The sequence below is a fragment of the Oncorhynchus mykiss genome, chromosome 17 (genome assembly GCF_057628025.1).
Source record: "Oncorhynchus mykiss isolate SJ-2025 chromosome 17, ASM5762802v1, whole genome shotgun sequence".
Taxonomy (NCBI): domain Eukaryota; kingdom Metazoa; phylum Chordata; class Actinopteri; order Salmoniformes; family Salmonidae; genus Oncorhynchus; species Oncorhynchus mykiss.
The window spans coordinates 42,151,637-42,167,078 of record NC_143038.1 but is presented as its reverse complement, the minus strand read 5'-3'; the positions used below and the strand labels follow the sequence as shown (position 1 = coordinate 42,167,078).

The following is a 15,442-nucleotide window of genomic DNA, read 5'->3' as shown; positions in this document are numbered from 1 at the left end:
AGACTGGCTAGGCCACTCCAGGACCTTGAAATGCTTCTTACGAAGCCACTCCTTCGTTGCCCGGGCGGTGTGTTTGGGATCATTGTCATGCTGAAAGACCCAGCCACGTTTCATCTTCAATGCCCTTGCTGATGGAAGGAGGTTTTCACTCAAAATCTCATGATGCATGGCCCCATTCATTCTTTCCTTTACACGGATCAGTCGTCCTGGTCCCTTTGCAGAAAAACAGCCCCAAAGCATGATGTTTCCACCCCCATGCTTCACAGTAGGTATGGTGTTCTTTGGATAAAACTCAGCATTCTTTGTCCTCCAAACACGACGATTTGAGTTTTACCAAAAAGTTATATTTTGGTTTCATCTGACCATATGACATTCTCCCAATCTTCTTCTGGATCATTCAAATGCTCTCTAGCAAACTTCAGACGGGCCTGGACATGTACTGGCTTAAGCAGGGGGACACGTCTGGAACTTCAGGATTTGAGTCCCTGGCGGCGTAGTGTGTTACTGATGGTAGGCTTTGTTACTTTGGTCCCAGCTCTCTGCAGGTCATTCATTAGGTCCCCCCGTGTGGTTCTGGGATTTTTGCTCACCGTTCTTGTGATCATTTTGACCCCACAGGGTGAGATCTTGTGTGGAGCCCCAGATCGAGGGAGATTATCAGTGGTCTTGTATGTCTTCCATTTCCTAATAATTGCTCCCACAGTTGATTTCTTCAAACCAAGCTGCTTACCTATTGCAGATTCAGTCTTCCCAGCCTGGTGCAGGTCTACAATTTTGTTTCTGGTGTCCTTTGACAGATCTTTGGTCTTGGCCATAGTGGAGTTTGGAGTGTGACTGTTTGAGGTTGTGGACAGGTGTCTTTTGTACTGATAACAAGTTCAAACAGGTGCCATTAATACAGGTAACGAGTAGAGGACAGAGGAGCCTCTTAAAGAAGAAGTTACAGGTCTGTGAGAGCCAGAAAAAAATATATATTTTCCACCATAATTTGCAAATAAATTCATAAAAAATCCTACAATGTGATTTTCTTGATTTTGTCCCCTCATTTTTCTGTCATAGTTGAAGTGTACCTATGATGAAAATTACAGGCCTCTCTCATATTTTTAAGTGGGAGAACTTGCACAATTGGTGGCTGACTAAATACTCTTTTGCCCCACTGTACTTAAACTCTTTAACATCATCCTCAGCTCTGACATCTTCCCTAGTATTTGGAACCGAGGACTGATCAACCCAAAGAAAATGTACTCAGCAAATGTCAAATTGGCTTTTTACCAAATGACTGTATGACAGAACACCTATTCACCCTGCACACCCTAATTGACAAACAAACCAAAACAAAGGCAAGTCTTCTCATCCTTTAAAAAAAATGTTTTGACTCAATTTGAGGGTCTGCTGTACAAATTGATGAAAAGTGGTGTTGGGGGAAAAACATACAACATTATAAAATCCATGTACACAAACTACAAGTGTGTGGTTAAAATTGGCAAAAAAAACACACATTTCTTTCCACAGGGCCGGGGGGGTGAGACAGTGATGCAGCTTAAGCCCCACCCTCTTCAACAAATATCACAAATTGGCAAGGGCACTAGAGCCGTCTGCTGCACTGATACCCGCTAATGATCAAAATCCAGAAAAGAGCTGTTAAATTCAACAACTACCTAAAAGGAAACAATTCCCAAACCATACATAACAAAGCCATCACATACAGAGAAATTAACCTGGAAAAGATCCCCCTAAGCAAGCTGGTTCTGGGGCTCTGTTCACAAACACAAACAGACCCCACAGAGCCCCAGGACAAACCAACCAAATCATGAGAAAACAAAAAGATAATTACTTGACACAATGCACAAGAAATTAGCAAACTAGAATGCTATATGGCCCTAAACAGAGAGTACACAGTGGCAGAATACCTGACCACTGTGACTGACCCAAAAATAAGGACATTTTTGACTTTGTATAGACTCAGCAAAGCCTTGCTATTGAGAGAGGCCGCCAAAGGCAGACTTGGTTCTCAAGAGAAGACAGACTATGTGCTCACTGCCCACAAAATGAAGTGGAAACTGAGCTTTACTTCCTAACCTCCTGACATACAGTATGTATGACCATATTAGAGAGACATATGTCCCTCAGATTACACAGATCCACAAAGAATTTGAAAACAAATCAAACATTGATTAATTCCCATATCTACTGGGTGAAATGTCACAGTGTGCCATCACAGCAGCAAGATGTGTGACCTGTTGCCACAAAAAAGGGCATCCAGTGAAGAACAAAGACCGTTGTAAATGCAACATATATTTATGGTAATTTATTTTCCCTTTTGTACTTTAACTATTTGCACATCATTACAACACTGTATATAGACATAATATGACATTTTAAATGTCTTTATTCTTTTGGAACTTTTGAGTGTAACGTTTACTGTAAATTTTCTATTGTTTCTTTAACTTTTGTTTATTATCTATTTCACTTGCTTTGGCAATGTAAACATATGTTTCCAATGCCAATAGAGCCCCTTAAATTGGGAGAGAGAGAGAGAGAGAGAGAGAGAGAGAGAGAGAGAGAGAGAGAGAGAGAGAGAGAAAAGTCAACCCAGTATCACAGATTATCGTGAAATAGACACTAAATGTACATGAATGCGTTACGAAGACAGAAAATCATGTAATACACACAAGATGCGTTGTGATTAACCTTTTTGTGCCTCTCACAAATGTCTAATTATGTAATATGTGTCTATTTCACAATAAGCTGTGATAGTGTGTTGAACAAGTAGAGGGATGAGTGAGGGAGAAAGCATGTGGGAAATAATTTGAAATACTACTATCTCTTTTAAGCATGTTGAAAGGAGACTGAAGTCTGACACACACACACACACATACACACGCACGCACGCACGCACGCACGCACCCACACACACACACACGCATGCACACACACACACATGCACACACACACACATGCACACACACACACACACGTCCAGCAGTCCCAGGGTAGCCTAGTGGCTAGAGCATTGGACTTGTAACCGGAATGTTGCAAGTTCAAATCCCCGAGCTGACAAGGTACAAATCTGTCGTTCTGCCCCTGAACAAGCAGTTAACCCACTAGGCCATCATTGAAAATAAGAATTTGTTCTTAACTGACTTCCCTAGTTAAATAAAGGTCAAAAATACACAGTACAGTAATTTCCTTGCCCCTATTCCTCTCCAGCAGACATGTAGAGACTGAGAGTAATGTGAGTATGAGCAATTTGCTCTGTTATTAGTGCCCTGGCTCTGACTATAACCACATGAAACACATAGATGTCAATACTGCAGGAATGAAGCCTGGAGAGGAACAGATCAATGACAGATGGATGCTGGAGAGAACAAAGAAAAATTGACACTAGTACATTTCATTGGACAAAGTTAGTTTGATCGTAAGTTGCAGTGGACTGCTAACCCAAATGGTTTGAGGAAACAAATGGCCTTGAACGGTTTGAGATTGAAAGCTTATACATTTGAGTATTTTGAGTTTGTTCCACAATCATCATTATTGACACTACTTAAATACTAACTAGTAGAACTTGAAACTATTGAGATAAGTTAATAAAAAAAATTGAATAGTGCCTAGGGTTTTTCTTGGTCAGGTTGGATGGTCAGGAAAATCTGCCAATACAGTATAACAATTGAACATTCATGCTAACAATGATCTCAACAATGAGCATACACTTTGATCCAAAATGACTTACAGTAAGTAGCCAGCCCTCCAATTCAGTGTAGTGGTCATAAAAACTGTAAAAGACTTGTAAAACAAAACACTCATGACTCCCCCTCTGCTTTCCCTGTCCTCCATGTCCAAACTTGTCTGTTCTCCTTGCCAGGCTTTCACATGTCAGTCCCTCCCTCCTTCCGTCCCTCTCTCCCTCTGCTCAATCAATCCCATAGGGATTTGAGGAAGAGGCAGAGAGCAGTAGAGAGGACTCCCCATTAAACCCCCTGGCTGAGCCAAGGTTGGGGAGGAATCTGACAACACATCCTGCCTGGAGAACACACACTCACTGGCAGACGAGCACACACACACACGGACGCACTCTGACAAACACACACAAAGACACTAAACGATGGGAGTATGCACCCGGGTCGTGAGCGCACATGCACGCACGCACGCACACACACACACACACGCACACACACACACACACCACAAATGCGCGCGCACACACAGACAAGTTGACGCAGTATCTGCTATGCTGGCATCAAGATTAGAAATACCTGTTGAGCACAGTGTCAGTGAGAGAGATACAGTGAGTTCCAAAAGTACTGGGACAGTGACAAATGTTTTGTTGTTCTTTTGGCTTTGTCCCAATACGTTTGGTCCTGTAAAATGTGCGGACTATATACAAAAGGTGCTGTCATTTCTAAACGGTTCAAACTGACAGTCAGTAATTTAATCTCATAGTCATTGTATCATTTCAAATGAAAAGTCCTGGAGTAGAGTGCCAACACAACCAACAGTGTGTCACTGTCCTAATACTTCTGTAGCTCACTGTAGCTGCCGGATTGAGTTAGTAGGGGAACTTTGTGGTATTGCTGTGTGTGTGTGTGCCTCTGCGTGTGTGTCCTGATCTACCAGGGAGATAATCACACTGTCCTAATACTTCTGTAGCTCACTGTAGCTCCCGGATTGAGTTAGTAGGGAAACTTTGTGGTATTGCTGTGTGTGTGTGTGCCTCTGCGTGTGTGTCCTGATCTACCAGGGAGATAATCAGCTCATCTGGTCACAGTGGCTGTTATCTGTTGATCTCTGCTATTATCTGGAGTCTTCAGACCAAACGGCAGGGAGTCCATTAGCACCACTTAATAACTGATAACATCTTAGCCCTGCCCCTCAGAGAGAGGGAGGGAGGGAGGGAGAGGGAGAGAGAGATAGAGGGAGAGAAAAACAGAGAGAGAGAAAGGAGGGGGAGATAGAGGGAGAGAGAGATAGATAGAGATAGAGAGAGATAAAGATATCTACTTCACTTGCTTTGGCAATGTTAACATATGTTTGCCATGCCTATAAAGCCCTTGAACTGAATTGAATTGATAAAGGGAGAGACAAACTCCAAAATATTATGGGACACTGTAAAGTCCATGGAGAATAAGAGCACCTCCTCCCAGCTGCCCACTGCACTGAGGCTGGGAAACACTGTCACCACCGAAAAACCTACGATAATCGAGAATTTCAATAAGCATTTTTCTACGGCCATACTTTCTACCTGGCTACCCCTACCTCGGTCAACAGCTCTACACCCCCCACAGCAACTTCCCCAAGCCTCCCCAATTTCTCCTTCACCCAATTCCATATAGCTGATGTTCTGAAAGACTTGCAAAATCTGGACCCCTACAAATCAGCTGGGATAGACAATCTGGACCCTCTCTTTCTAAAACTATCCACTGCAATTGTTGCAACACCTATTACTAGCCTGTTCAACCTCTCTTTTGTATCGTCTGAGATCCCCAAAGATTGGAAAGCTGCCGCGGTCATCCCCCTCTTCAAATGGGGAGACACTCTAGACCCAAACTGTTACAGACCTATATCTATCCTATCCTGCCTTTCTAAGGTCTTCTAAAGCCAAGTGAACAAACAGATCACAGACCATTTTGAATCCCACCGTACCTTCTCCGCTATGCAATCTGGTTTCCGAGCTGATCATGGGTGCACCTCAGCCACGCTAAACGATATCATAACCGCCATCGATAAAAGACAATACTGTGCAGCCACATTCGTCGAACTGGCCAAGGCTTTCGACTCTGTCAATCACCGCATCCTTATCGGCAGACTCAACAGCCGTGGTTTCTCAAATGACTGCCTCGCCTGGTTCACCAACTACTTCTCAGACAGAGTTCAGTGTGTCAAATCAGAGGGCCTGTTGTCCGGACCTCTGGCCGTCTCTATGGGGGTGCCACAGGGTTCAATTCTCGGGCCGACTCTCTTCTCTGTATACATCAATGATGTCGCTCTTGCTGCTGGTGAATCTCTGATCGACCTCTACGCAGATGACACCATTCTGTATACTTCTGGCCCTTCTTTGGACACAGTGTTAACAAACCTCCAGATGAACTTCAATGCCATACAACTCTCCTTCCGTGGCCTCCAACTGCTCTTAAATGCAAGTAAAACTAAATGCATGCTCTTCAACAGATCGCTGCCCGCACCTGCCAGCCCGTCCAGCATCACTACTCTGGACGGTTCTGACCTAGAATATGTTGACAACTACAAATACATAGGTGTCTGGTTATACTGTAAACTCTCCTTCCAGACTCGCATTAAGCATCTCCGACATCTTCCTATTTCGCAACAAAGCCAGCATGCACCTGTAGAATGCGCTCCAGCAGGTATATTTCACTGGACACCCCCAAAGCCAACTCCTACTTTGGCCGCCTTTCCTTCCAGTTCTCTGCTGCCAATGACTGGAACGAATTGCAAAAATAACTGAAGCTGGAGACTTATCTCCCTCACTAACTTTAAGCATCAGCTGTCAGAGTAGCTTACTGATCATTGCACCTGTACATAGCCCATCTGTAAATAGCCCATCCAACTACCTCATTCCCATATTGTTATTTATTGTTTTGCTCCTTTGCACCCCAGTATCTCTACTTGCACATTCATCTTCTGCACATCTATCACTCCAGTTTTTAATTGCTAAATTGTAATTATTTTGCCACTATGGCCTATTTATTGCCTTACGTCCATAATCTTACTTAATTTGCACACACTGTATATAGACTTTTCTATTGTGTTATTGACCGTATGTTTTGTTTATTCCATGTGTAACTCTGTGTTGTTTGTGTCCCGCTGATTTGCTTTATCTTGGCCAGGTCGCAGTAAAAAAAACTTGTGTATTTTACTATTCTAACTCTCAGCCGTAAGTTGAGACCTGATGGAGTTCTTATAACATTTTTAAAAAAGAGTATTGGAAACAATTCAGTGTCCTCATTATGTATCTATGGCCCTGCAGACACACAAACACGTTCTGCTGTCATATAAGCCGGCGGCTCTTGGAGGTCTGCCTGGACAGCCTGGTCAGAAGCAGTCAGAGATGAGATGGAAAACAAAGCGATTAAAATTAATGCCACATTTTGATGAAAAAAAAATAACGAGAATGGCCTAAAAGTAAAGGTTGCTGTGGTACTGAAGGGGCCCAGAACAAACAGGGCATTGTGTCTAATTATTTATTTATATAACATCGGTTGGAATTTTGTTTCTGGTCCCAGCTCTCAACCAGCAGAGAGGCCTGTGTGTGTGTGTGTGTGTGTGTGTGTGTGTGTGTGTGTGTGTGTGTGTGTGTGTGTGTGTGTGTGTGTGTGTGTGTGTGTGTGTGTGTGTGTGTGTGTGTGTGTGTGTGTGTGTGTGTGTGTGACAGTGATCAAGAGAGGGAGATAGAATGTGTTTATGGTGAAAGATAATTAAGCACAATGTGGTGAAGTTAATTCACTTCTGGTTGAAAAATGTTTCAAACCTTTTTATTCTGGCCCAAACTTCATCAGAACAGGGTGCGCAACAAGACGAAACACACATAAATCAGAGAATGAGTCCATTCCTTCAGAAAGAAACACTAATTGTTTTTTTTACATTTTTTTTAAAAATGTAGTTGTTTAGAAGAGAGACTTGAGTCAGGAACAAAATCCAAACAAATGCACAGATGGGGCTGTGGGTGACTGACTCCACATGATGACAGATGAAGATTAAGTAGCCTTTGACAAGAGTTGGACACAAACATAAACCAATGAAATTCCTCCGCATAAATAAAGGCGTGGTGTTGAGAGCAAGGTGGTCCAATGGAGCTCACTAGGTGGTTGCAGTCCAAGGAGGAGGGCGGCGCGTAGGCTCTCCAATTTGCCTTGTCTGGCCGATGCGCCAAAGCCTTTCACGAGGGCTCATACAAACAGAAAATCCCGACAATCAAGAATCCTAATTATCATAATAGTAAAAAATAATAATAGCATTTTGTGTTCGTCATGTATAGGCACTAAACTTATGTAGGACTTCATGGATCTCTTCCTGATCCAAAGCTCTTCCTGGCTGTGTTCATCATTCTCAGCCTGTGTTATTTATCACTACAATGTCAAGATTACTATAAGCTTTCTCTTTTAGAATGATCCACAGTCTGATACACAAGTTTGGATTTATGAGCAAATGCTGTACATTCCAACACAGGCAAATACCACACAAAATGCAGCCAAAAGTTCCTTAAATGAGACCATAATTGTGACTGCAGCTTTATTGATGAACACATTGTGATTTGTGCCCATACTGTTAGTGCTGCTGTTATGAAAGACAGAGAGAGCCCATTGTTCTGGCCTGTGTGTGTTTCTCTCAGAGATGATGACAGGATGAATGGCTGAGGAACCAGATTCTGAAATGCCCTGTGAGGAGCTGGAATGTGACTTTGTGTGTACTATGTGTGTGTGTACTATGTGTGTGTATGTGCGTGTGTGTGCATGTGAGTGTGAGTGCATGTGTTAGAAAAAGAGTTGGAGAGAGAGAAAGAAAGAATGGACCGCCCTTTTCCTGTCTGCATTCCCTCTTTCGTTTCTGTCTCTCTTTCCTCGGTCCTGGGGCTGGAAGCTGTAGGAAGGGGGATTTGAGGGGGTAAGGGGGGCTGTAATTGTCCCAAGGTGTGGAGAGAACAGAGAAGGCTGAGATTGTGCAGCTACGCTCCCTGCTGTGTGTCACAGAGAAGTGTGCGTGTGTGTGTGTGTGTGTGTGTGTGTGTGTGTGTGCACGAGCGTGTGTGTGTGTGACGTGTTGAAAGACAGGTAAAAATGTTGAGACTAAGAGAGGGACACGTTTGGTGGGAGACTTGCTTACATGAACAAAGCAAAGACAAAAGGGCAAAAAGAGGCCATAGCATTATGAAAAGATTGACTTTTTTCTTGGAAGTTTCACTATTGTTCAGTTGACCCTAAAACTTCCACAGTGAGAGAAAAGAGAGCGAAAAAGAGGAAGAGAGGCAGAGAGAAAGAGTAAAAGAGAGAAAAAAATGCAACAGTACATTAACATAATGGGGAAGATATTGACATAACAGCAAATTTGCAATTATAAAATAAGGGAAAATCATTATGGATAATGAGAATCCAAAAAACAGTGATCAGAAGAAAAGTGAGCCAGGGAAGGAACAGAAACCAGGGAAGGAGGGGAGGAGAAGAGCCGGAGAAGTTTGGAGGGGGAGTTAGAGCCCCAGTGGGGGTTTCTTCCAGAGTTCATCCCTCCTGAACGAGGGAAGGAAGGGGAGGGGTGGATGGATGGGGGGGGGGGGGGGGGTGGAGTTGACCATATGAAGTATCCAAAGTCACGGCAATTGAGTAGGCTTGTGGGGGAAAGCGTGGTTTTAATGGGGCTGAAGTAGTCAATAACCCCAGGGCTGGGCAAATCAACTGAATGTAATGAATTGAATTAGAAAGGCAACACAAGCCAGATGAAGAGGGAAGAGAGAGAATCTGAAAGAGTTGAAAACACAAACCAGGGAGGGAGAAAGAGAGAGAGATAGAGAGAGAGAGTCTCTATTCTTTTGAAACTTTTGTGAGTGTCATGTTTACTTACTGTTTGACAATGTAAACATATATTTCCCATGCCAATAAAGCCATTTGAATTGAATTTAGAGAGAGATGAGAAAGAGAGAGATGAGGTAGAGAGAGAGACATGAGGTAGAGAGAGGGAAAAACACAAAACAGAAAAACACCAAACAATGCAGCAGAGCAAAATTAGTCCGATACCTGCTAATTATCAAAATCCAGTAAAGAGCCGTTAAATTCGACAACCACCTAAAAGGAATCATTCCATAACAAAGTCCTCACCTACAGAGAGATTAATCTGGAGAAGAGTCCCCTAAACAAGCTGGTCCTGGGGCTCTGTTCACAAACACAAACAGACCCCACAGAGCCCCAGGACAGCAACACAATTAGACCCAACCAAATCATGAGAAAACAAAAAGATAATTACTTGACACATTGGAAAGAACTAACAAAAAAATCTGAGCAAACTAGAATGCTATTTGGCCCTAAACAGAGAGTACATAGTGGCAAAATACCTGACCACTGTGACTGACCCAAAAGTAAAGAAAGCTTTGACTATGCACAGAATCATTGAGATTAGCCTTGCTATTGAGAGAGGCCGTTGTAAGCAGACCTGGCTCTCAAGAGAAGACAGGTTATGTGCTCCCTGTCCACAAAATGAAGTGGAAACTGAGCTGCACTTCCTAACCTTCTGTCAAATGTATGACCATATTAGAGACACATATTTCCCTCAGATTACACAGACACACAAAGTATTTGAAAACAAATACAATTTTGATAAACTCCCATATCTATTGGGTTAAATACCACAGTGTGCAATCAGAGCAGCAATATTTGTGAACTGTTGCCGCAAGAAAAGGGCAACCAGTGAAGAACAAACACCATTGTAAATACAACCAATATTTATGTTTATTTATTTTCCATTTTGTACTCCCACTATTTGCATATCATTACAGCACTGTATATAGCCATTTTCATGTACATTTTCAATGTCTCTATTCTTTTGGAACGTCTGTGAGTGTAATGTTTACTGTTCATTTTTTATTGCTAATTTCACCTTTGTTTATTATCTATTTCACCTGCTTTGGCAATGTAAACATACAGTACCGGTCAAAAGTCATTCAAGGGAAAATTCCAAGAATGTGCAAAGCTGTCATCAAGGCAAAGGGTGGCTACTTTGAAGAATCTCAAACATAAAATGTATTCTGATTTGTTTTACACCTGTTTTGTTACTACATGATTCCATATGTGTTATTTCATGTTATTGCATGTAGAAAATAGTACAAATAAAGAAAAACCCTGGAATGAGTAGGTGGGTCCAAGCTTTTGACTGGTACTATATGTTTCCCATGCATATAAATCCCTTTAATTGAATGGAATTTAATTGAGAGATGAGCTAGGGAGATAGAGATGAGGTAGAGAGATGGAGATGAGGTAGTAGAGAGCTAGAGAGATGAGAGAGATGAGGTAGAGCGAGAGATGAGGTAGAGCGATAGAGATGATGTATTTGATTTTAGTAGGATCTCTTTTAGTCCTCATTTGGACTAATCTTTTCAAGAGTCCTTAAACATTAAAATACAATTTATAATACAATCACATTTTCACATTTCACTGTTACAAACAGACATAATACACTGACATATTGACCAGTACCTCATAACCTTCCAATTTGTTATATTTCAATGGTTCTAAAGTATTGTTTGAATTTATATACTGAACTGTTTCTGGTTTGCTCAGATAAATTATTTGATTTCTTTATTACGATAAATTGAAATGCTCTTTTGCCTATTTCTCTTTTCTGTCTGGATAACACATAGATTGTGGACAATCTATTCCTAGTATTTACTGAATGTCTGTCTCTTACAAACTGAATACTGTTGTGAATGGAGTTTGACTGTGAAATAAAAGAATAATGTTTTTTTTTTCAATTGTCTTGTTGATTGATGGCCAACCAAGAGCATTGAGCATGACTATACCTGAAGAACAGTATCTCCACCTTAAAACAATCCTTGCTGATGTGTTCTGTGCAATCTGCAACCTCCTAATTTCGATTGCTGATGCATTTCCTCAGAACACAGCACAGTAGTTCACCTGACTCTCAATTAATGCTTGTGTTATTTGCTTAAGAATCTTCCCCAGTAAATATTTAACTATCCTTCTGATCATGCTTGCAGTTGCATATTTTGTATTTTTTACATAGAGTCGTTTTTTGAGACAATAATGATAAGCAGTTGTCTAGCTGCACCCCTACTAGTTTGGTTTCTGCAACTTCTGCCACTCAATTTGCACTCACCCATACTTAATTGTATACAATGCTGTGTTGGCCTTTTCCTGGTGGAACAGACCAACATAACCTTGGTTTTCTTTTCTTGTTCCAACAAAACCACTCCCTGATATTTCCCTGATCTACTTATAGAGCTTGCTGTATGTGTTGAACCGATTGTCCATTTGTATAAATTGTAGTATCATCTGCAAATATAGTAGCTTGAGTTTTAGACAAGGCGTAAAGAAGGTCGTTGGTATATATTAAGTAAAGAAGTGGCCCAAGGCAGCTGCCCTGTGGTATTCCACCGTTTGGAGCATGAGGGGAAGAAAACAACTCATTGAAATAGGTGGACTGTTTCCTGTCAGTTAGATATGGCTGTACTCAATTCAATGCTGCCTCATTATAAACTTCTTATGGCTGCAATCCCGTTAACGGGATCGATATGACAAAAGCCAGTGAAAGTGCAGGGCGCCAAATTCAAAACAACAGAATTCTCATAATTAAAATTCCTCAAATATCTTATACCTTTTTAAAGGTAATCTTGTTGTTAATCCCACCACAGTGTCCGATTTCAAATATGCTTTACAGCGAAAGCACCACAAACAATTATGTTAGGTCACCACCAAGCCACAGAATAAACACAGCCGTTTTTCCAGCCAAAGATAGTCACAAAAAATACAAATCACTAACCTTTGATGATCTTCATCAGATGACACTCATAGGACTTCATGTTACACAATACATGTATGCTTTGTTTGATAAAGTTCATATTTATATAAAACAATCTGAGTTTACATTGGCACATTACGTTCACTAGTTCCAAAAACATCCAGTGATTTTGCATAGCCACATCGATTCAACAGAAATACTCATCATAAATGTAGATGATAATACAAGTTATACACATGGAATTATAGATATACCTCTCCTTAATGCAACGGCTGTGTCAGATTTCAAAAAAAATTTATGGAAAAAGCAAACCATGCAATAATCTGAGACGGCGCTCAGAAAAATAATAAAATTAGCCGCCATGTTGGAGTCAACAGAAACCAGAAAATACATGATAAATATTCCCTTACCTTTGATGATCTTCATCAGAATGCACTCCCAGGAATCCTAGTTCCACAATAAATGCTTGATTTGTTCGGAAATGTCCGTTATTTATGTCCAAGTAGCTACTTTGTTAGCGTGTTAGGTATTCAAATCCAAACGCTCGTGCAGGTCGAGCATTACTTCGGACAAAAACTTCAAAAAGTTATATTACAGGTCGAAGAAACGTTTCAACCTAAGTATAGAATCAATCATTAGGAACTTTATTTGACTCTTTGCAAACTGGAATCCATATATCCGGAGGCTGCATTCATTGTAGCTGGGGATTTTAACAAGGCTAATCTGAAAACAAGACTCCCTAAATTGTATCACCATATCGATTGCGCAACCAGGGCTGGAAAAACCTTGGATCATTGCTATTCTAATTTCCGTGACGCATATAAGGCCCTGCCCCGCTCTCCTTTCGGAAAAGCTGACCACGACTCCATTTTGTTGATCCCTGCCTACAGACAGAAACTAAAACAAGAAGCTCCCGCGCTGAGGTCTGTTCAACGCTGGTCCGACCAATCTGATTCCACACTCCAAGACTGCGTCCATCACGTGGACTGGGATATGTTTCGTATTGCGTCAGACAACAACATTGACAAATATGCTGATTCGGTGAGCGAGTTCATTAGAACGTGCGTTGAAGATGTCGTTCCCATAGCAATGATTAAAACATTCCCAAACCAGAAACCGTGGATTGATGGCAGCATTCGCGTGAAACTGAAAGCGCGAACCACTGCTTTAATCAGGGCAAGGTGACCGGAAACATGACCGAATACAAACAGTGTAACTATTCCCTCCACAAGGCAATCAAACCAGCTAAGCGTCAGTATAGAGAATCTAGAAAGTAGAATCTCAATTCAACGGCTCAGACACAAGAGGTATATGGCAGGGTCTACAGTCAATCACGGATTACAAAATTAAATCCAGCCCCGTCACGGACCAGGATGTCTTGCTCCCAGGCAGACTAAATAACTTTTTTGCCCGCTTTGAGGACAATACAGTGCCACTGACACGGCCCGCAACCAAAACATGCGGACTCTCCTTCACTGCAGCCGACGTGAGGAAAACATTTAAACGTGTCAACCCTCGCAAGGCTGCAGGCCCAGACGGCATCCCCAGCCGCGCCCTCAGAGCATGCGCAGACCAGCTGGCTGGTGTGTTTACGGACATATTCAATCAATCCCTATCCCAGTCTGTCGTTCCCACATGCTTCAAGAGGGCCACCATTGTTCCTGTTCCCAAGAAAGCTAAGGTAACTGAGCTAAACAACTACCGCCCCGTAGCACTCACTTCCGTCATCATGAAGTGCTTTGAGAGACTAGTCAAGGACCATATCACCTCCACCCTACCTGACACACTAGACCCACTCCAATTTGCTTACCACCCAAATAGGTCCACAGACGAAGCAATCTCAACCACACTGCACACTGCCCTAACCCATCTGGACAAGAGGAATACCTATGTGAGAATGCTGTTCATCGACTGCAGCTCAGCATTTAACACCATAGTGCCCTCCAAGCTCGTCATCAAGCTCGAGACCCTGGGTCTCGACCCCGCCCTGTGCAACTGGGTACTGGACTTCCTGACGGGCCGCCCCCAGGTGGTGAGGGTAGGCAACAACATCTCCACCCCGCTGATCCTCAACACTGGGGCCCCACAAGGGTGCGTTCTGAGCCCTCTCCTGTACTCCCTGTTCACCCACGACTGCGTGGCCACGCACGCCTCCAACTCAATCATCAAGTTTGCGGACAACACAACAGTGGTAGGCTTGATTACCAACAACAACGAGATGGCCTACAGGGAGGAGGTGAGGGCCCTTGGAGTGTGGTGTCAGGAAAATAACCTCACACTCAACGTCAACAAAACTAAGGAGATGATTGTGGACTTCAGGAAACAGCAGAAGGAACACCCCCCCTATCCACATCGATGAAACAGTAGTGGAGAGGGTAGTAAGTTTTAAGTTCCTCGGCGTACACATCACAGACAAACTGAATTGGTCCACCCACACAGACAGCATCGTGAAGAAGGCGCAGCAGCGCCTCTTTAACCTCAGGAGGCTGAAGAAATTCGGCTTGTCACCAAAAGCACTCACAAACTTCTACAGATGCATAATCGAGAGTATCCTGTCGGGCTGTATCACCGCCTGGTGCGTCAACTGCTCCGCCCACAACCGTAAGGCTCTCCAGAGGGTAGTGAGGTCTGCACAACGCATCACCGGGGGCAAACTACCTGCCCTCCAGGACACCTACACCACTCGATGTCACAGGAAGGCCATAAAGATCATCAAGGACAACAACCACCCGAGCCACTGCCTGTTCACCCCGCTATCATCCAGAAGGCGAGGTCAGTACAGGTGCACCAAAGCTGGGACCGAGAGACTGAAAAACAGCTTCTATCTCAAGGCTATCAGACTGTTAAACAGCCACCACTAACATTGAGTGGCTGCTGCCAACACACTGACTCAACTCCAGCCACTTTAATAATGGGAATTGATGGGAAATGATGTAAAATATATCACTAGCCACTTTAAACAATGCTA

At 42.7% G+C, this 15,442-nt stretch overlaps 1 protein-coding gene across 3 annotated transcripts in view; it reads left to right on the top strand.

The window, feature by feature from the left end:
- The window catches only part of LOC110494234 (retinoic acid receptor gamma-A), a 67,215-nt gene that overhangs the window by 18,250 nt on the left and 33,523 nt on the right, over nucleotides 1-15,442 (top strand). The gene's annotated exons all lie outside the window — the stretch shown is intronic.